At 37.5% G+C, this 22,120-nt stretch overlaps 1 pseudogene; it reads left to right on the top strand.

Annotated features, from left to right (window-relative positions):
• The first annotated feature begins 20,013 nt into the window (after window positions 1–20,013).
• On the top strand, window positions 20,014–21,489 carry LOC132639167 (uncharacterized acetyltransferase At3g50280-like; annotated as a pseudogene).
• Window positions 21,490–22,120: the final 631 nt, after the last annotated feature.

The following is a 22,120-nucleotide window of genomic DNA, read 5'->3' as shown; positions in this document are numbered from 1 at the left end:
GGGTCACACAAAGAGTGAACAACAAAAATATATCAGACTAAGAGGGTCACAATTGATGAGCATAAAGATACATATGACCAAAAGGGTCATGACAAGGACGAAAGGGCATATCCAACCACGAGGGTCAACAACCAATACAATGGATGAAAGAAAGACTATCCAGCCACAAGGGCCATATATGTCATTTGCATGCCAAGAGGGCTATTCATTTATTTAATTGCCGAGAAGGCCATTCATTCAAACAAGCCAAAAAGGCCATTCATTTATTTAATTGCCGAGTCGGCCATTTATTCAAACACGCCAAGAGGGCCATTCATACAAATTATTGAGAGAGACATTCAAACAAGACAAGAGGGCCATTCATACAAATTGCCGAGAGGGCCATTCATTCAAACAAGCCAAAAGGGCCATTCATACAAACTGCCGAGAGGGTCATTCATACAAACTGCCGAGAGGGCCATTCATTCAAACAAGCCAAGAGGGACATTCATAAAAATTGTTGAGAGGTCCATTCATACAAACAGCCAAGAGGGCTATTCATACAAATTGCCAAGAGGGTCATTCATTCAAACAAGCCAAAAGGGCCATTCGTGCAAACAGCCCAGAGGGCCATTTCATATAAAAATTCCACGAAGAATATCTGTACATTGTCAAATCCAGGGAAAGGGCACACAGCTACAAGAAAGGAGCTGACTTGCTAAACCAGACCCAAACAAATTGCGGAGCAAACGTGAAACTTTTTCTTACGCAGCCGGTCAAGATAGGGTGCCCATGAGAGTTAAGCTCTCCGGCTAGGATTTGGAAGCCATCCAATCTAAGACTCAGCCACAACTTGTCTTGTTTTAATTTTCTTCACTAAAACCGCGACCGGTCGGATACACATTGGGAAGTCTGAATGCATTTCCGCATAAAAGATATACTCTTCTCCAGCAAGTCGAACTACATGTGACCTGATTCTCAGAGACCAGGGATATGTAGGCGAACTCAAGACCAGAGAGTCGGTAACATTCTAACAGTTGTCCGGAGGAACCCAATCACAACACTGGGGATCTCAGGACTGTCCTTCCAAATCACTTGAAGGTCCTTAGTTGAGTCAAACTACAAGTGGCCTGAATTCTCATGTAACCTTAGATATGTAGGAAACCCAGAGACCAGGATCCGGACACATATGTGAAAATTTCATAAAGATAAAAGGTGAAATAAGTCGGGTCAGTCAAAAATTTGGATTAGTCAAATTTCGTTGCTCAGGGATGGTCCCGCCATCCCCGAACACCGGGGAGCAGTTGTTGACACCTAATTTTTAACCTCCTATAATTATTATTTTTATCACTCAGGTTCCTTGGAAAATAAATAAAATGAGCTATGCATGTTAAAGGGTTTAAATACATTTTTTATAAATTGTTTAGACCAATATTTTTCTCCTCTAAATTGGTGAAAGGGTTTTCATGACATCATAAATTTATTTAGAAATTAATGGGTACTTTTATGACATTTTATGAGATGCTTGTTAGATTTAATCAAAAGAAAAAACGGTATTTTGTTTTAAAATAATAATCACTTATTTAATTGTCAAACTGTCAAAGAACCAAAATTAACAAATACTTTATTCCCTTAATCCATGAAGTTTGAGTAATTTAAATAATTAACCATTTCATCCTTTAATCTTTAATTTTGCATAATTGTGTGATTTGTCAAAATTATTAATAATTATCTATAAATGTTTTAATTAGTCAACTAAGTGGTCCTTGTTGCAAATTGATGTTTAAATTATTTAATTATTTTGTTATGGCCATAATCAATTTAGACAATTCATGGTTTAAGGAAATTGGGGTCATTCTTGTAAAATTAGCCTCTTAATGGCCTTAATTGAAATAACCAAATACATTGGCTTAAATTAATTAAGGTCATTAATGAAATTTAATTTTAAAATATGCTAATTAAATCCAAATGTGGCCATAATTGAAATAACCAATTGGATTAAAATCAATTTTGCAATTTTAAGCCCATTTACGCAGTTGGCCATTTTTAAAATTATTTTAACAGGACAATTATGTCCTAATATCGTCTATAATTAAAATGTCATCAATTTTAATCTTTATTTAATTATCAAATTATCTATCTATCTATCTATATATATATATATATATATATATATATATATATATATATATATATATATATATATATATATATATATATATATATATATACGAGGTATACATATACATGTATAAACTAGGTATACATATATATGTATACAAAATTGGCCAACCTTTTAATTTTATTAGAATCTGGACCGAGTCCAGCCCAAATGGGCATGACCCCGCCCCATCACTTAATATAGATAAGGGGTATATCCCCTTTTTCCTCATTTTCCTTTTCCAAACACCTCTCCCCCCCCCCCCCCCCCCCCCTTTCTCTCTCTTCCTCTTCTGTGAAACCCTAGCACCACCTCTTATTTCTCTCTTCTCTCTCCGGCAAAAATGGCAAAGAATCAGGGTTTAGCAGAGAAATACAGCTTTTGCATGTCTAATAATGTTTCACTTGATTTCACTAAAATATGATCCCAAACACGGTAATAAATCATCCTTTTGTTTTATTTTCTTTATTATTCTGTAATTTACATGCTTTATTGTTGTACCTTGCTTGAATATCATTGGTTGAACAATGACGGGTCAGATCGAGTTAAGCAAGACTCAGATCTGACCATTTGTTGTTGATTCAAGACAATCTTAGCCATGTGAAGGTTTACAAAGGTTAAGTTCAGAGGAAATAAGTTTGTCCCACATTGTATGTTTAAAGCTTTGAAAAGAGAAAGAGGAAAAAAAGGGAGAAAAAAAGAGGTTTTGAGAGTTTGAAAAAATTCTTGCAATCTCAGAGCTCTGTTTTGAGGATTAAAACTCAAAATCCTAGGCTCATAGTAAAATTTAAAGATTTAGTTTTTGTTTTAGGGTTTAAGTCTTTTTGTTTTCAGTTCTAAAATATTCGTATTTTTCCTTCATTTTTCTGTGTGGTTGAGTCGGAGTTTGGATGCACAAAGGCTCCAAGTTCAACTCTCGAGAAAGGCTGCATACAAAAACGGTAATACTCTATCATGTTATTTCTTTTACTTGCCTTTAAGTTTGGATGATAATATGTCTAAAGTAGAAATATGGTTAATGAATATTGTTGTGTTTAGTCAGTTTGCCTTAGCATTATTTTTCCTTCAAATTGTTTATCTAGACTGATTGAACATTGTTGATTTGAGCTATGAAATTTGTTGTGATCACTTTCCTGTTATCTTCCTTGAGTGTTGGTTTTGTTAGAAGTTGTAAAAGTGAAAGTGTTTAGCTTAAGTTAATCCCTTGCTGAATTATGTTGGTTTGTGGTTGTGTGTAATGGATATGTGATCATGATTACTGAATAAGTATTTTATAAATCAATTTTAAATGAATTTTAAATAGAACCATTAGCATAAGGACTCATGCCTTTACTGAATCATTATTTGAGTAAGATTGAACCAGATATAAAAATAGGAGAAAGAATGTTGAAGTAAGCTGAGGATTGAAGAGACACTACTTGTAATCAGGATTCAGAATTAGTATGTGATGCTAAACACAAAATTTGATCCATTTGTTATTTGAAAAATGAGGATAGTGGAAGTATAAAGGCATCCGTGTTTATCCAGTCATAGTATGAATATTTTGCTTTGTCATTAGATGCTTGAACTAAGCTGTTTATTAACCATCAATCAGAAATAAGCTAAGCTTGTTTGAATTACAACATTTGGCCCAACACTAAATGTTAACATACCAAATCATGAATGATTATTCTATGTGGTCTCCTGAACTGAAAAAATGTGGTCTCCTGAACTGATGGGATTGCGTGTGTTTGTGAAGTTTGTCTGACTTTAAATCGTTGTGTGTCATCCTCACCAATGATAAGTGTGAATTAATTTGACATCCTTTTGACATACAATTAATGACCCTGCCTTGCCTTGATTGTTTTTCATGAGAATAGTTCTTTAATTCTAAAAGATAAAAGGGCAGTGTAAAAAGGAACAAAAAATGACAAATTTGCTTTCTAGTTTGAAATAGTCCTTTATGGATGAGTTTACTTGTGCAGTGTCATGGTCATAACTAGAATTAGATGTAGTAGGAAAGCAGTCCTGAACCCTTGGGAATTGTAACAAACATGTCTGTCTAGTTCCATCTTTATCTATTTTTATACCCTTTTGTCACGACCCAAACTGATAGGGCCATGACGGACACCCGAAGCTAACCCACCGGGCACCTCTCTTCATACTTTCACAATCATATCTAGGTGCACCACATGGCATGCTAACAATCTCTACGCATCAATAATGCTATTTTGTCATGACCCAAATGCCGCTAAGTCGTGCGGACACCTACAATATCCCACCTCGGTAGGAGAACCCTTCCCTTAATCAGTTATACAACAATAATTACTAAATAAAGCGAAATTAACGAAGAGTCTAACATATATTATAAATACCAAGTGCGGAATTCCCAATTCTATATACCACCCAAGGAAAATGGTCAGAAATAGTACAAGAGCCACTGATCAACGTGTCTGAATAATACATGAGTCTCAAAACTAGAAATACTGTCTAAGGATCAAAGTAAGACAAGTAGTAAAGAAGGAGTCCCAGGGGTGGTGGATTCATCCAATAAGCTCACTCTAGCAAACTCTGCAGATAGCCTCGGGATCAATGTCGAGGTGCAGAAGTGGTACCGATCTCGTACTCTGCACTAAAAAAGAATGCAACAAGGTAGGGTCAGTACAAACAAAAGTACTAGTAGGTAAGATAGGCCGAAAACAACTAGCTAACATATACACAGTAAGAAAGTGAAAGATAGACATGCTCGCAATCAAGTACAAGTAGAAATCACAATCCACTATATCATTCTAAATATAGAAAGACATATACATAATCCAAGGCATAAAAGAATGATATGAAGAATAAATACGTAACGTAACGCAAGGCAATACAATACAATGCAATGCAATGCAATTCCCGTACACACATGCTATGGCGGTGTAGATCGTCGCCCAACAACCACGACCCATGGGGAACCCGCGAAGTCCATGTACCACTCTCACGATCCCGGTAAGGACCTCGGGCCTCGTTTACTCTCACGATCCCGGTAAGGACCTCGGGCCTCGTTTACTCTCACGATCCCAGTAAGAACCTCGAGCCTTGTGTATTCTCACGATCCCGATAAGGACCTTAGGCCTCGTGTACTCTCTTCCTTGTCATCACTTCCAATCAAGTCACAACACAACCATATAAGGCTACAAGCTAACAAATCAGTCAACAATACCAACCTAGTCCATCCTAACTTCGTACCCAAAAGCGTACATGCTTTCTCCGACAGTATCTAACTATACATATGTTTCGCTAATCGAAGTCTAACCAAAAAGGTAAGCCGTAACCTACCTCGAAGCCGAACGAGATCCACGAACAATAAAACTTGAGTTTTACCCTTCCGGAACGTTTCCGAACGATCAAAATCTGTTTAATTTTTTATGACTTGTCGTCCACTGTGAGAAAAGTTGTTCTCTTCTTATGCCGTAAGAAACTGTCTTATTTTGTGCTGAGACTCAGAAATAGAAAACCCTACTAACTTAATTCATTCTCTACATGGGTTATGTAATAAGGATATTAAAATATATGTGGGCCTAGTCCAATTTGTTCTCACAGTAACTTCCTTAATTCCCTAACTATTTGTCTACTTTAAAAATTATCCACTCCATCAAATACTATATTTACCAACTTATACCTTATATGGTGCAAATAATATTCCTATGAATAAACTATTCACACATTATAAATAAATAAATACATATTCAAATGTTTCCCGTCAATTAAATAACCGAGTCACCCATTACTGCAAGCTATAAACACTAAAATAAGACCACAGAAGGGGTTTTTTAGGAATACTAGGTCTAAAAGTGCTAAACGACCAAATGGGTCGCTACACATTTCCATTGGGCTAAGGCACTTTTTATATCAACATCAACGAATATGCCCATATACATATATACAAGCCGACGAGGCTGACAAAATGATATACAAAATATAAGCCGACAAGGCTAAGAGACATCTAACTGTACACAACTGTCTACGAGCCTCTAAGAAGAGTATGAGACATCGTCATATAGACGGGACAGGGCCCTTCCATGCCCATATGTTTATATTCAAAAGAATAGTACCAACAGCTACAACTCCGGATCAAATGGAGCTCTTCTAAGCACTCTGGATAAGTAGTCTAAGGATCAAGTCTATCTCCCTGTCTACCTGCGGGCATGAAGCAGCGTCCACAAATAAAAGGATGTCAGTACGAATAATGTACTGAGTATGTAAAGCATAATCAATAACATAATGGAAGCATGAACGATAACATAAGAAAGAGGATTCATGGGAGGATAGAGCCATTTATACCTCTAGCGACATTCATCATATTTTCTTACCCTTTTTCTAAATGAAACACTTCTTACATCCGCATGCTTACATATGCAATATCTTACAGTATAATAATATATCGTACCCGGCCATATAGGCTCGGCATTATATATATATATATATATATATATATATATATATATATATATATATATATATATATATATATATATATATATATATATATATATATACATACATAAGTATCATCAACATCATCATCGTCATTGTCATTTTCATTACATCTTTCCTTAGAGGATCAACTATCATAGGATGGGACCAATAGTGTCATGAGAATATCATGAACTGTGAGATTTAATGATTCTAGGAAATGAAGTCATTATAGAATTCATGTGAAGGTATACGACAAATGGGACCATGCCTTAAGAAGAAGGGTTAGCCTTACATACCTCTTCGTCTTCTTAACTATCTAACGTTCACCGTAGAGGCTTGAGAAATCTACATTTAAAAGGATTCATACCATGGTTAAGTCTTAAAGACACTATTGAATTCAAACTAAAGCAACTCATGAGCTAACAAAAATTAGGCAGCATTTCCCCTATTTCATCAACTTCCACCATATCGCAAAACAACTCCCAAACAACCATAATAACATCCACAATATCATAATCAAGTAGTCATATTCCATTAAGTCTCAAAATTCATTCTGACATTCGACTTACATTAGCAACGTCACATCCACCCTTTTGCATAATTTTATACAACACCTCCTTGTCATCATTAATACCCTTCATAGCAAGATTATATCCATAGCATACTAAGAATCATGACTCAAGTTAGTTTACTACTAAAAAATATCACGAAATCTACATTTAGGCCTTATCTTCTACTTTATCCTTTCACCCAAGTTATTAAACAACTAAGCATTCTTAATAGCATGGAATAAGCATGAAAGCTAACCTTTTATCTCAAAGGAATGAGCTTTGGAGCAAGTTATCAACTTGTTTGAAAACCCTAGTTTCAATACCCAAGAAATTCTTGAAGTCTACTAACCCTAGAAAGTCTCCCAACACATGGATACCTTGATTCTTACCTTTTGATCTTTGATTTCTCTTGAGTTTGAGTGGAATATATGTATGGAAGGGTTCTAGAGCTCTCAAGAGAGTTTGTACTAACATTAGATAATCGATAGCTTAAGTATACTTGACTAAAGCTAGAGAAAATTGGGCAGCATTTCCTTTGTTTATACAACTTCCTCCATATTATATATCAACTCCCAAACGTCTATTAGAACATTCATAATCTCATAATGCTCAATCTTCATCAATAGTACATCATTCACTTCTCCTACTCGCACTTCAAGGGCATCCATAACCATGGTCATAATACAATATTGCATTCATCCTCCTATTATGTTTCTCCCATGTTTTTAATATCATTTATAACAAGATTCTATTCATAATACATCAAGATTCATGATTCATGTCAACTACTATTTAAGAATACCATTGTTATCACATTTGAGCTCTATATTCTATTTTCTTCCATAATCTAAGTCTTTCAACCCCTCAATATTCTCAATTATAGGAAATAAACATAAAGCTCACCTTAAACACTTGGGAACAAGCCTTGAGTCACTCTACTCCATTAGAATGAAATCCCCCTCTTGCATGCCAAGGAAATTCTTACTCTCCACAAACCCTAATAGGCTTCCTAGTATGTGAATCTCTTAAATTTTGGCTTTTGATATTGATTTCTTGGTATAGATTGTTATCAAAATAGAGAGAGAGTTTAAGAGGGTTCTAGAGAGATGTAAAGTCTGTTTTGGGGAGAAATAATGAATTAAAACGTGGGAGCTTATATTTATAACCAGGGCTGGAAACTTTTAGATCCGCAGGTTGATGAGCAGGGTCGACGGCTCGTCGACCTGTCGACGGTCCGTCGACATGCGCCGTTGATTCTCTGCCTGAGATGTCTGATTGCGGAACCTCATCGACGGTGCCAGGCGATGGCTCGTTGACGTGTCGACAGTCCGTCCCTTGATCCGTCGACGCTGACTGGTTTCAGCAGTGATCTGAGCTGCTCTGTTTTGGTCCGATTCAATTCGTTTCACTTCTAATTGTCACACCCTAATCCCGCTAGGGTGTGATGGGCACCCGACCCCACATCCGGGGCCGATCGAACCCACAGACTTTCGTTTCGTACATAATCTTTCTGGACTTTTAATCAAATAGAATGTAATACACAGTAAAACTTACAGAAATATACACATATTATATATTTTTTTTTGTGGCTTTCAAATCAAACAAATCTGTAATTCACACGGACTTTATAACATAATACAAAACGATACATCGGCTGATGGAGCCGCTTACTAAACCGACATACCATACCCACGACTCTGTCTGTAAAGTCTCTAACATTAACAGAACCTCTAACACATATCCTCTGACTCAGCAATTCTCCAGGAGCAAATGGAGCTTGACATCTTCGTTGGAACGTCTTCTATAATGTCTTCAACTCATCTGGGAGTACCTGCGTGGCATAAAACGCAGCCCCCGAATAAAGGGGGTCAGTACGGAATATGTACTGAGTATGTAAGGCAGAATACAGTAAACAGAGTCATAGTCGGAATCAGAAGTACAAAGTATAACAGACAGAATCACAATCGGAATCACAGTGTAAAGAGAGTGTACACTAGTCAAAATACCGGGGTGTATATCGCTCAGAGTGCAAATCATGTATACCGATGCTGTACGCCAGGAGAAGTGCAGAAAATAAGGAAAATCGTTCAGAGTACCAAAACACTTACTTTCCAAATACAGACCTTACGTGTTGGCATCATATGTCTCCATATACATACTCATATAACCAATCCATATATATATATATATATATATATATATATATATATATATATATATATATATATATATATATCATATGTGCAAATAACGTGTCCCGGCCCTCAAGTGAGGGACTCGGTGAATGGAATCGTGTATGTCAACGTCATATATCAGAAGAAATACAGAAGGTAAATAGCTTATCCAGAATATCAGAATACATACTTTTCAATTACAAATGATGCATATCAAAGTCATGCATAGGGCACAGGAACATGGTCGCCACTCCCGTCTCTGGCGCCATAACACGTCGTACTCCAGAAGATTTCGTATCTCTGAACATTTCCGTCACACATCATAACACATACACAGTATCCCGGGAACCGGACAGATACCACGAGAACCCGGGAACCAGATACACGGTACCCCGAGAACCGGACAGATACCACGAGAACTCGGGGACCAGTCACATCATAATCCATATACACGGTAACTGGGACGGACATATACCACAGTACCCCAGAACCGTACACGGTAACCGGAGACGGACATATACCACAGTACTGCGTAACCGAACACATCATACTCCATATACACGGCAACCGGGGACGGACATATACCACAGTACCCCGGAGCCGGACACATCCCACTTCATATACACGGTGACCGGGGACGGACATATACCACAGTACCCCGGCACCAGATACATCATACTCCGGAATTATATCTATGGAACCCGGCCCCCAACAAGGGACTCGGCGGACCATGCGCACGATACGTACCGGCCCAGGACTCGGTGAAGGAAACCATGACATATGCACGAGCAGAGTAGTGAGAAACTAAATGCACATAAATCAAGATTCACTGGAATAATCGACGTATCATCAGAATGTTCGTAGCAGATTACTTATAACATAATACTTATACCAAAATATTTATATCAGAATACTTATGTCAGAATTCTTGTATCAGAATACTCATAACGGATTATTTATATCAGATTACATACCCATATCAGAATATTCACTTCAGAGCACTTATTTCAAAATACTTATATCAAATTATTCATATCAGAATACTTATACTTATATTTAGATACTCATATCGAAATATTCATATCATAATGTTCATATCAGGATACTTGTATCGGAATTGGGAACACTCATATCAAATCACTTGTATCGGACTATTTATATCAGAATAGTCAAATCAGAATGCTTATATCGGAGTTTCTAGATGCTTATTTCAGAGGATGCATACGAATCACAACAAACTCGGAACAATAGCCAAAAGTTTTCCTTAATTATTTTACGGAAATGAATCAAGTAGGACAACACAAATAGGTCTCGGGATTGTGGGCCCACCTCGGGTCAAGTCGAGATGGCATACACAGATTTCATACATTAAGATTCATGGAGTCACTTATGAAGGTCTTAGTGTCATTCGGTTCCATTTGGGCAAGTTATAGATATTTCAACACTTATTCCAACAAGGCATGAAGAATTTGATTCAATTCTATTGAATGAAAAAGGGTCAAATTCAAACTCAGATTTCTAGGAATAGAATCGCCCCCGAGGCTTGTATCCAAACCTAATATGTCTAAGACATGCCAAAAGAAGGAAAGCTGAAGCCTTATATACCTTTTCCGCTTCTTAAGCTTCTCCAAATTCAAGTTCCAAACTCTCCAAAATCTACAAATGGTCACATTTACCAAACATGATTATAAGCCTTTAGGAATTTAATCTTAAATCAACACTTGTCTTAATTCTCAAGTAAATCCACTTATATTCTGCCGAAATTTCGGCAGCATCTCCCCTATAAATATACCATCCCCGAGATTTAACTCGGCCAATTCAACAACAAACCCGAGAATGGAACTCGGCCACATTATCAACAACCATACCAACAATCAAGCCTTCCAACTTCAACAATTAATTCAAAAGACACTCCAACATTAGTAGCTCCTTTACATAATTCAATAGCATTTCCATTACATATAATTCATACTTGTTCACATATTCAATACTAATCCGAAACCATTCAACAATATGCAAGAGCACTTCAACAACCCGCACAATATTTCAAACGGCCCAACCAACGTATACACTACCCGAATTCCTCCAAATTCAATAAGAACAATTACAACACATTTCCTTTCTTCCAAATTCATAGACTACATCAACAATCTATACTTTAGCAATATCATTCACTCTTATAATCATAAAGAACCATACTAATATCACATTAATTTCTTCCATAATCCACAAACGATTTCAACCTCATTTCCAATCATTAAATCTTCATTTAACATCATAAAATTCACAACACAACCACAATTAAAATGCTAAATATTTTTTTTTTAATTTATTCTACATAACACCACTATATTCGGCCATACTACACACACATATATTTTTCATGAATTTCACCATTTTCCACATATTTCAACATTCATAAATCATCTATAACACATGTAGAGAAAGATTGGATACATACCTTTTTCACTCATCTTCTTGACTTGACTAAGGTCGTAAATTGTAAGAATAAGTGTTTTTCTTGCTCCAATATGTACTCCACTTTGCTAGGGACCTTCCAATTGGTAGGAAAATAATTTTTGAACAACTTGTGTGCTAAACAAAATCAAGAACATAGCCTTGCTCTTAATTTCCCGCAATTATCTCGAATTCTACGAATGCATAAAATGCGGGATATAACACTAATTCCCTCATAATGTCAAGAATACATACTTATATTCCTGTACACATACAAAGTAAAATATCTCGTGACCAAAGCTCTGGTGCAGACTACCGAACCGAAGGTGTACACCCCTAATAAGCCAAAATCTTCTTGCAATAAAATGGGAGGTGTAACATAAACAACAAGAAACATTTAAACAAACTAAAAATAATAACTAAGAGGAGGGTGGTTTACCATTTTAGGAGCAGCCTAATCGACAATGGACTTGGAATAGTTTCCTCGCTCCTCCACACTCAGCCACGAAACCCAAAAACAAGAAATAAACTTTTAAAACTTAAACCTGACTCACAAAATTAAAGGTCTCAAAGATTACTAAAACCCTAGGTATTTTGAGTCTTTTTTTTGTGAATATCAGATATTTGGTCCCTTAAAATGGTGAATTGGGGGTTTTATTTATAGAAACCTAAAAATCCTCAAACCCTAATTGGAATCGATGTGGGACAAAGGCTAATTTCTCATAATTGTTTGCCTAACACATCATTCAAGGGTTGAGATTCAACCATAAAGGGTTGAGATTCAACAATAGAACAACATAAACGGTCAGATTTGACCCACAATGGGTTGATCTACTTGATTACTCATGAACCAATAGAAATCCCCCAATTCAAATCGAAAGAAAACAAAAACAAATTAAGTTTTTTAGTTTCTATACGTTGTAATTCACAGAAAAGCATAAAAAGGAGAGGATAATACCTTGTTTCGTAGAGTTTGGTGGAAACGGGTACGAAACAATTAATGATTTGCCTGAATTGGTTGAGTAAATCCTGCTAAAGGCGAAATGCACCTGAACCTTGCCATTTTGGGCCATAGTTGACGAGAAGAGAGAAAAAGCGTGTGGCGGCGGCTAGGGATTCCTCTCTAAAGAGAGGATGATCCCTAGTTTGGTTGAAAGTGAAGGAGAGGTGTTACACCTCTCATTTTTGTCGTAAGCAGTCCTTGGCTTATGGGTGGTCTATACCCTCAGTATAGGATCCGTATCCGAGTTTTTGAGAAATTAAGTGCCTTACCTCACGTGTACCAAAGTGTAAGTATACGTTCTTTGCGATTTGATAGGATTTGAAGCTAAACGAATCGAATCGACGCAGGCCAGAGCGACTCAGGAGAGTCTGTAGATATTAGTCACCATCGACGGGCTGTCGACATGTCGACGCACCGTCGTGGTCCACCTTCCCTGCTTCACCGCCTTTGAAGTTTCAGGTAATAGGTTGATGGAGCACGTCGATGAGCCGTTGACCCACCGTCGACCCGTACCACTGGAACTTTCTAGTTCCCTCTATATATATTTGATTCCCACATTTTATTCTCATTATTTACCACTCCCAAAATCAGAGAAATTCCTAGAATATTCCTCTCAATTCTTTCCATCATCATAGTGAAGATTTAGCAAGATCCGAGCCCCATAAACCCGAGCTTGTGAAGGAAAAGTTTCTCCTAGGGTTCTATTAGAGTTGTTAAGCTTTGGGATTGGAGTTGAAGTGTGATTCTTGGAACCCTAGACTCCTCAAGGTATGTATATGATTCCGAACTTTGTTTTTAAGTTAATTATCAACAGTTTTAGTGGTTTTAAGCAAAGGGAATTATAGTTATGAAAGTTGTAAGTTGAATAAGGGTATAGTTGGACTTGGGGGATATTTTGAGAGATGACTTGGAGTAGAAGTGATTATATTTTGATATGTAAGAATTGATATGGTTATTTTTAGAATTGTGGTTAATATTTAAGTTAAATTAGAAATTGAGGAATTATTGAGTTATGAAGGAGATGTTGTCCGAACTTCGTTAAGTCCTTTTTTCACTTGAATTGAATAGTAAGTATTATAAAGGGTCTAATTGTGGCCTATGTTATCTTGGTTGTAGACTTACGAGTTCAAGACGTAGACGTTGGACGATTAGATATGCTTCAAGGTATGTTAAGGCTGTCCCTTTTATTCTTTGGCATGTTCCTTATTATCTGAACGAACAAAGTAAGCGAGCAAGTTCCAAAGTAAGCGAACATATATATATATATATATATATATATATATGTTACTCTTATGCCTTGCATACTCAGTACATTTTCCGTACTGACTCCTCTATTGCTCGGGGGCTGCTTTCATGCCCGCAGGTACAGATAGACAGACAGGCGGTCCAGCTCAGTAGGACTCCCATCCAGCGGTGGTTAGTGTGCTCCATTTGATCTGGAGTTGCGGTTTATTTTGATATGCCATTCTTTTGAGATGTATATGCATATGGGTATAACGGGGCCCTGCCCCATCCTTTTAATAGCTTTTATTCCATTAGAGGTCCGTAGACAGTTATGTGTAGATGACTTGTGAGGTAGCCTTGTCGGTTCTCATTCTTTTATGTATAGTCCATGTAGCAGCCTAGTTCGCTTGCGTTGTTATCTTCGGTACATATATATGCATGATGCACAGTTCCTGATATTATTCTTTCATGAGTCAGTTTAATCCAGATTGAGTTGTTTGTGGGCCCTTATTATGTAGCATTATCCAAGTATGAGTATAGGGGTGTTTGGTCACTAGAGATCAGGCACTCGTCGCGGCTCATCGGTTTGGGTCGTGACAAGAGGGGTACTACCCCTCCTTTTCTTTGTCGCAGTGGGCCGGGTGAGGTCTTTATTGGACTGGGTCGGTCGATTTTTAAAAAGGAAATGGGATGGGCCTGCGTATATACATGTGTATACATGTTTATATGTATATATTCATGTGTATATATGTATACATAAAAAAACAATTTTGAACTTATAGCTATAAATTGAAGAAAGGTCCATTAATTGGCCATTTCAATTGTAGCCAAAATAAACTAAATCAGCCAATTAATCAATTTAAAAGACATGGCTGGATTTGTAAAAGGTTCAAATTGCAATTATGACCTTAATTGAAACTAACGATGAATTGGTTATTTCAATTATGGCCACATTTGGCCAAATTAAAGTGAATTTGCAATAATGACCTTAATTAATTTGAACCAATGAATTTGGTCATTTCAAATAAGGTCAAAATTAGAGTAATTTAATCCATTAAATGTTAATTTTTGTAAAAAAAATGACCTTAATTGAATTGGACCAATGAATTTGGCAATTTCCATTGAGGCCGGAATTACCTAACAATTGATTAGTTCAATTGTAACCACTATTAGCAATGTAGCGAATAGTTTGTGGAATTTAACCTCAATTAAACACTTAATTGATTATGAATAATTTTGATAAATTGTACCAATGCAAGATATAGAATCTAGGGGTAACAATGATTAATTCATTTAATTAATCAGATTTCTTGAATTAAATGGAGTAAAATGCTTGCTAATTAATTTTTTTGCTAATTTTAACAATTAAATAAATGTCTCAAAAACAAAAATTAATTTCTAAATGATTCATAGGTTTATAGAAGTTATTTTTCCCAATGAAATGGCAAAATATTATCTAAATAATTTTATAGAATCATTTTGACTTTTAAAAAATACATACTTCACTCCGTTTGATATTCAAGGACTTCGGGGAATTCAAATGAATTATGGGAGGTCAAAAATTAGGTGTCAACATGCTCTGATAAAAAGTTTTGTCATACCCGAAATCATAGGTTGGGCGTAACACGACACTCGATGCTTGACTGGATGTGACCGAGCGAGCCAACTAGCTGACAGGATCAACATGTGGTATCATAACATACTAAATGCGAAAATAAAATAACACATGCTGATATACTGCAAGTATGAATGATATAATCAAAGTGTGGAACACCAATATAAGTCTGAAACATATCTGTAGCCAACATTGCTTAACATGAAAACTATGAAGCCTCAAACGAAACACTGAAAATACTGACTGTCTGCAAATACTGAAAGACTGTAGAGTAATAATAATGCCCCGAAAGAAGTGGGTGTCACAACCTAATTTGGCTAAGCCATGAGGGCACTTACTTTTCCCACCTCGGTAAGTCAACCCTCAACCCAACAATAATAAAGGCATAAATAAGTAAATCAATTAGCGAAAGAGAATAAATTACGTAAGTCTTTCGATAATAGTATAGAAGAAACTGCGAAAATAAGAAAATACACCCAGAGTCTGGTCTAAGCCATACAAGAGCATCTAGATCCGAAATATACAAGTATGGAAATATAATAATACATCAAATCTGTAGATGTCTCAGAATGGGAAAGTAAAACATAAATAAGAAGAGTCTTCAAGGCAGCAGACATCTCGTGCTCACCCTATACACTCAAAGCAATCCTGATACTAACAATCAGCCACGGGAGACGAAAGAAGATCCAACATGGAACTCTACACTCATAAAAGAATGCAACAAGTGCAAGTCAGTACAAACCACATTACTGGTACGTATCATAGGCCGACTAAGTACAACTAACATAATTCAGACAATAAGGTGAGATAAGCAAATAGCTCATCAAGCATAATCCAATCAAAAGTCAGAACTAATACACGTCATCACCTAAATTGTAGCATCTAAACCGAAGTGTGCCAAGTCAATATATATCCAATCCGAATCCGATTAACACAAGTAAATCACCAGATCATAACAAAATAACCATAATGCAATGCAATGCAACAATGTATGAATGGAAATGCAAAGCTCTGCAATGTTGTGTACACATGTACTCCGGACAAAAGTATCGATGCCTCGGCAGCACAACCCAAGGTGACTCGGGAAGTCTAAGTGCTACTCATCCCGAATCTTTGCCCAACAGACAGACGAGACTCCTGATATTTCTCACAGAGGATTTTTATCAGCACCACCTCGGAGGACCCACGGAGTCCATGCACTCACTCACTCCACGATTTCGGGACAAACATCGGATATCGGACTCTCACGTCACTCTCATCCAAACCGAGCCCATCTCATCACAATGTTTCATCAAGTATAAACAATGTATCAATAGTATATCATGAAGGATGAGAATGCGTGCAATGTATGTCTCAACATCAATAATCAGATTAATATCACAAGTACCAAACATAGGTACGCCAACAATATCATGAAAGACTACACAATACATATAGAACTCTATTCTCGTATCAACATCTACAAGTAAGGTACTGAATATCACAATCAAGATGTAACACCAGTCCCTAATATCTACCATCATTATGTGGCATCAAGCTGCCAACAACAATAGAACAATCAAGTCAATTAATAACGGGGTGGCTAACCCAATCATACAACAGGGCCTAACCTAAAAAAATATCCAACCCAACTTCATACCCGAAGGTTTACATACTGTCTCCGATAATATCATCTAAATATATTCTTCGCTACACGAAGTCTTACTAAGGGTAAGCCATAACCTTCCTGGATGGCCGAACAACAATACACCAACAATCACTCCTTAGCCTTGCCCTTCTGCTGAGCCTTAAGATCAAGAAAGTCTAGGTATATTCAAAATCTAGATTAGAAATCTTGAAGATCGACACCTATATTGCTATCATTCAAATTAGGTCAAAACCCAACCCTAGAATTTGGGAAAATGGGACCCATAAGGTCAAACGGGAAATTCGAGGGTAAAATATCCAATAAAACACTAGGTGATCAAAACCCATCAACTAATTGCTAAATTAACTCAAGGATTCACCCAATTTCGAAATTCAAGCAAAACCCCCAATTTTGGGTATAAACCCTAACTCTTAGATTCAAGAATTCAATATTAATAATGGGAGATATATGATTAATAACCTTAGATACATCATAATCCAGCATAAACCCAATAATTTCATCATTAAAAAACCTAGATAGGAAAATCCGAAAAATCCACTTTTAATCTTCCATTACTAATGAACTAACAAGGAAAAGGGGGTTCTAGATGATTAGGAATAATGAATTTGCAAGAAGGTTAGGAGGACTTACCACTAAGAATCTCCTTCAAGAATCCATTAGAATAGTTCTCAAGAGCTGAATTTTTAGAATGGTATTAAATGATAGATGAAGGGATTTCAACACTTCATTTAATGAACTAACTGCTGGTCACCCACTTTCGCGACAATACTATCGCTCCAGCGGTCCCATGATCGCTACAGCGGTCATGCCTAATTGGCAAAGACCGTTTTAGCGGCAGGGTGACCGCTTCTGCGGTACCACTGCTGCAGTGCTGGTGCCGCCAAAGCAGCCACCGGACACCAGAAGCTTTCCCAAGTTTCACACTTCAACTCGAATTTTTGAATAATTCCCGAGGCCATCTGCTCACAAATCACATATACGGACACACTTAAAAACACGCTACGAACACTCTCGTCGCCTCGAAATTCCCAACAGAGGTCTCGTTGATCGAGTCAACCCCCGATACCTCCATTCCAACTTCCCAACCCAAGTCCCAAAATGCATCTGAGTGCATTGGGGCCCGAACCAGATATACACAGAAGTTTTAAACGACTATCTGGACCTCTCGAAATCGACGAATTTTTCCAATAAGGTCTGTCTACCCAAAAGTCTACTTTGAGTCAACTCTTTTTCAATTGAAGTCCAAATTTCACAAAAGGTCGCTCGAATCAAATCTAGACACCTCAAAAAGCGTGTCAACGGGTCCCCTTAGCTCAAAATTGAGCTAACCAAGCTCGGAAAGGGGCAAAAGTGCCGAAAAGACTATAACATTAGGTACCAATTGAACCATCGCTCGTCCTCGAGCAAAGAAGGGAAACAAGCGGGGAAGTACCTGAATCAGCAAACAACTGGGAATATCGGCTCCGCATGTCAAACTCAGTCTCCCAAGTAGCCTCCTCAACAGCATGATGCTTCCATTGCACATTCACAGAAGCAATCTCCTTCAACCTCAACTTGCGAACCTGCCTATCGGAGATCGCAATAGGCTTCTCCTCACATGTCCAATTCTCATCAAGTAATATTGAATCCCAACGAACAATGTAAGTACCATCGGTATAGTACTTCTTTAGTACAGAAACATGAAAAATTGGATAAACATTCGATAGACCAGGTGAAAAACTAACTCATAAAACAAAGATCCAACAACGGGTAGATTCAACAGCTATTACACCTCGGGCTCACTTTCCCTCCTTCCTAAATCGCAAGACACCCTTGTCGGGTGTAGCATTAAAACCTGATCTTTCACTCTACCAGTCTCAACTTTCTAACTTAGCTCAAGCTCCAATACTCATATTTCCGCATTCAATTTTCTTCACAACTAATCCTTGAATAACAATTTGCCTTTACTCGAATTCTCTAATTGGATAAAACCACAACCCTGAACGCGATCAATAGGCCCCACAAACACTTCCCAAACCAAAGCAATTATCTGAAACATGGTTACAAACCACAACCCATTCTGAACCAATAAAATACTTCGATTCCGCTAACTCTTTCTCCCACATCTTCTGAAGTCGTTACTCGCACCACGATTTCTTAGAAACATATGACCACATATACCAAAATTCTAAAACCATAATTTACTCTCTCCAGAAAGAATCCTTGATTCATCTGTGACCTCTACGCAATTCAATCAAATTGATCTTACCGGCAGCCAACTTGGCCAATTCCAACTCTTCTTAAACCTTTAAATCACAGTACAAGAACCATACTACTAAATATCTCACCGAGCAAAGTCCGTCGGAACTCAATTGGTCACTATAAAGACCTCTCGCACGACAGTTCCTCCTCAAATCTGTACTAATCTCATTGCAAACCATTTGTCTATCCAAGTAACTGTTCTCAGAAAATATCATCAAATCCACTAGGAAACCCTGACAAAGCTCGATAAATCTGCCATACCTCAAATCTGAGCTGAAATGCTTCGAGGCCTTATATATCTTCCTGGAAGTGTAATCATAGACCCTTAAGCTTAACTTGAACAACACTGACCCTTAACGAATGCAAAACTCTCAAATATCACTGATAGTCATTAGAAGCGACTCAAAATTTTGAAACCACTCACAGTCATACCACGCATAACAAGTCCTGTCTATCATTTGCGACTCCACAAGTTGAGTCCTATCCAAGTCATCAACTTAGCACCAAAGAGCTATCACTTGTTCAATATCCTCAGCTTTCACTCCTCATTCTAACTAATAAGAGTAAATCTTAGTACAAAGCTAACAATGTCTTCTGCATGTGTTACTTTGGTCTCCAAATGCACTACTTTTCCATCTCAAAAATCATCTCTAACTGTCCTCAAACTCTCTGTTTCCGATCTTCCAATGTTGTCTGTTCACTACATTCAGAAAGGTGCTCTCTTTACTCGTCCCCCTTTTCCCATCACCCAACTCATTTCCCTTCTCAAACTCACTCTTTCTCAGACCCTCACTCACTTCCCTCCCTTAGCCGGTCGATTCATAACCGACCCACATGGATACGTCTGCATTTCTTGTAACGACGCTGGCGTTGATTTTGTGCATGCTTCAGTCACTCACATTTACATTCGTGACGTCATAGGCTCCATTGATGTTCCTCATCATGTCAAAGTGTTGTTTCCTTTTGATCAAAAAGTGAGCTATCAAGGACATTTTAGCCCTCTTCTCCCAGTCCAAGTAACTGAATTAGCTGACGGCGTCTTCATTGGCTGCGCCGTCAACCATTCCGTTACTGACGGGATATCATTTTGGAACTTTTTCAATACATTCGCTGAGGTGAGTAGAGGTGTAAAAAGGATTTTAAGGCAACCTGATTTTACTCGTAATTCAATTTTGATTTCAAACGTTGTGCTTAGACTACCAGCTGATGGCCCCAAAGTTACTTTTGCCAGGGATGCCCCATTGAGGGAGAGGATATTTAGTTTCAAAAAAGAATCAATTCTAAGACTCAAAGCGAAGACCAACAATCAGAAATTGAATTTCGATGGACAAATTAACATTGTTGAATTGATAGCAAAACAGAGAAACGATCGCCTGAAATTCGATATGAAAGAAGAAACGAACACGATAAATCCAGTGGATAAGATTTCATCATTTCAATCCCTTTGCGCGTTGCTGTGGCGGGCGGTGACACGTCCAAGGAAGCTCCCATCTTCCAAAATGACGACACTCAGAATGGCTGTAAATTGTCGTCACCGTCTACAACCGAAGCTAAATCCGTTATACTTTGGCAACGCAATTCAGAGCATTCCAACTTACGTAACAGCAGGGGACGTTTTATCTAACGATCTGCATTGGTGCGCTGAGCAACTGAATAAGAATGTGAAGGCGCATGATGATGTTATGGTGAGGAAGTTTGTAGAGGATTGGGAGAGGGACCCACGGTGTTTTCCGTTGGGGAATTTTGATGGAGCTATGCTGACAATGGGGAGTTCGCCGAGGTTTCCAATGTATGACAATGATTTCGGGCGGGGGAGACCAATTGCAGTAAGGAGTGGTCGGGCGAATAAGTTTGTGGGAAGATATCAGCGTTTCCGGGGAGAGAATGAGGAGGAAGAGTCGATTTGGAGGTGGTTTTATCACCTGAAACAATGGAAGGCTTGGAGTCTGATCTGGAATTCATGCAGTATGCTACTGGTTTTTTAATATTGCTGTAATTCTTCCGTGAATTTAGATGGCCTAATTAAATGGTGATCAGCTTTGTATTAAAGGATGAGTGTAACGTATTACTCCTTGTTTATCATGTGCTTCTTGTGATTAATTTAATTTTATTATTATGTCTTATGATAATGAAAACTTTAATGCTAATGTTACATAGAGAGTTCTTTATACATGACCCCTTTGGATTGATGTGAATTAGCACTTCCGGTTTTCCACTGGATTGATGTGAATTAGCATCAACATGACCTATATAGTGGAATCATAAGGGTTGTCTATGTATTCGTCTTAAAATAATATCATATGCTGATAAATTGAAAAGGATGGTTGAATATCACCGTATGGATTAAAAAGCGGGACGTTTTCAGTGGGTAGTCCAGAACATAATGTATGATGAAAGTCCTTTAAAATATTTTCATTAAAAGTTGAATTATTTAGTTCATTAAAAAGTGGTGGGTGATAGTTTGTAGTATATGCATACTTTGACTACAAGTCTTTTGACTAAATATCCGCTGTTGTAAGAGGGAGAGATTCCAGCCCAACTTTTGTAGGCAAAAATAGAAAGTCAGCCACCATACAGATTCCGGAGTTTGGGTATCGTCTCATTTGTCTTCTGCTATATTCTCATAG

This window comes from Lycium barbarum, chromosome 5 (assembly GCF_019175385.1).
Source record: "Lycium barbarum isolate Lr01 chromosome 5, ASM1917538v2, whole genome shotgun sequence".
In the NCBI taxonomy this organism is placed as follows: domain Eukaryota; kingdom Viridiplantae; phylum Streptophyta; class Magnoliopsida; order Solanales; family Solanaceae; genus Lycium; species Lycium barbarum.
This window is presented reverse-complemented; position numbering and strand designations above follow the sequence as displayed.